General features: G+C 31.8%; 1 pseudogene; it reads right to left on the bottom strand.

The window, feature by feature from the left end:
- Positions 1 to 971: 971 nt before the first annotated feature.
- LOC103212673 lies at positions 972 to 1922 on the bottom strand (annotated as a pseudogene).
- Between the last annotated feature and the right edge of the window lie 251 nt (positions 1923 to 2173).

Genomic DNA, 2173 nt, shown 5'->3' with positions numbered 1-2173 from the left:
AAAAAAAAAAAAGAAAGAAAAAATATTCCATTGTCTCCACTCACTTATTTGGCCTGTATCACTATCATTATCAGCAACATCACCAAAAGCTCAACTACCTGACACAAAATGTTCAAGTTTAATTTAGCATTTTATAAAGAAATGGCTAATATATTAAAATAAGGAATGTCTCATATAGAAGATAAAATAACTTTACTTATTCAAAGAAGTTCTATGAAATGGTTATTAGAATATACTTTTGGCTTTAAAGCAAGGCAGTATAATTATAAATGAAATAAATTTCTTAATTATAATCCAAATCATTGACACATCTGGACTTTACTCTTTTTAAAAAATTGAAAATTTTGGAAATTTAATTAAGTTGCTTTGTATGGGGATCCCAAAAATTTGGGGTCTTTATTCCTATGTATGAATCACACACAGAAGGATAAGAATTTCCTTTAATCTCAACAAATGACAAAATGTTTTGCAAAATAAATTGTTATCAATTAAATCCTACTTTTATTTACATAATAATTTGTACAATCACTTTACAAAAATAAATAAATAAATAACATTTACAAAGCATATTTATTCCAAAGAGCATAATGCTCCATTGTCACTTAAATCTTTCCTTGACTAAATAATTGACTTTATGATTTATTTAAAGTAGTCAGTTTTATCATAAAATAGAATTTTTACTACAAACATTCCATTTATATGCCCACTTCTGGAAAATATCATTGAAAACATTTATTTGAACCAAAATAATCTACAAAGAATACAGTATTTAAACTTTAAATTTTTAAACAGATAAAGGAATAGTTTTGTAGAATACAATCTCTAACCCAAAACAATAGCATGCAAGGAACCTTAGAATAGGTTGAAATTGCCAATACAATGTGCAAATATGTACAGAATAAGAAAAAGTGAACCCAGGTGAACAGGGTAACATTTTTACTCATTTTTCCTTCACACTTTTTGAAATTTTCTCATTTGTTTAAAGCAAATAAAACGTTCTGGACCATGTCCTTGAAGGTTGTTTCATTATCTGATGATTTCTTAGAGTGTAAATGAAGAAGTTTAATATGGGGGTAACAGAGGTACTGAGCACAGTTACTCCTTTGCTTAAAGTCACTCTATCATTTCCTGATGGTTGAATTACATGAAGATGTACTTGCCATAAATGCCATAAGAGATAGAACCCACAATCATGTGAGAAGAACAGGTAGAAAAAGTTTTTTTTTTTTTTTTTGACGTTTGCTGAGCAGAAGGGAATTTGAGAATTGGCTTGACGGCATAGCCATAAGAGAGAATCACTAACAGCAATGTGACCATTAATGTCACTACAGCCAAGAAACATTACTTCTAAGAAATGTGTATCTGAGCAAAAGATCTGCAGAACGGGAGAAAAGTCACAAGTAAAATGATCAATGACTTTGGAAGCACAGACTTCCAACTTGAGTCCTAAGCTCTCCGGGGGAAAGATAATCAGGAATCCAGTTACCCAAGAGCTCAGCACCAGTTGGTAACAAACTCTGTTATTCATGATTGTGGTGCAATTCAGGGGGTCACAGATAGCCACATAGCAGTCATAAGACAAGGCAGACAGAAGATAAAATTCATTTCCCCATAAAAAGAAGAAAAATAACTGATTCATACAACTCATAGAGGAAATAGTTTTGTCTTTTGTCATAAGGCTCACCAAGAATCTTGGAATACAAGCAGTTGTAAACGAGATTTCTCAAAAGGAGAAATTTCTGAGGAAGAAATCCATTGGTGTCTTAAGGCAGAATCCTGCAGAGTGAGAAGGATGATGTTTCAGTTCCCTGTCACACTCAACAACAAGTAAAAAATAGAAAGAAGAAAATGACAGCTTGCAACTCAGGGTCACCAGTCAGACCCCAAAGAATGAAGTCTGTCTGCAGTGAATGGTTCTTCATTTCTCTCTTAAGGGTTTTATCAAAGCTAGACAAATAAGGGTCAAGAAACAATAACTGAAAAGATTAATTACTAGAATAAATAATAAAGTACAAACAGAAAAAGAGCTACCAATGATCAACAACAGTGTTCCAGACAGTATGCTTGGGGATGTTCCTATTATTATCTCCAGCAAACTCTTACATTTAAGATGGCAACTGCCATAGTTAATAAATCTTAAGAAGAAAAAAAATTAGAACATATATAAATATGA

This window comes from Orycteropus afer, unplaced genomic scaffold, assembly GCF_000298275.1.
Source record: "Orycteropus afer afer isolate SDZICR_OR568_19922 unplaced genomic scaffold, OryAfe1.0 scaffold01059, whole genome shotgun sequence".
NCBI classification, from domain to species: Eukaryota; Metazoa; Chordata; class Mammalia; order Tubulidentata; family Orycteropodidae; genus Orycteropus; species Orycteropus afer.
Note: the sequence above shows the minus strand (reverse complement) of the source record. Positions and strands in the feature narration are given on the sequence as shown.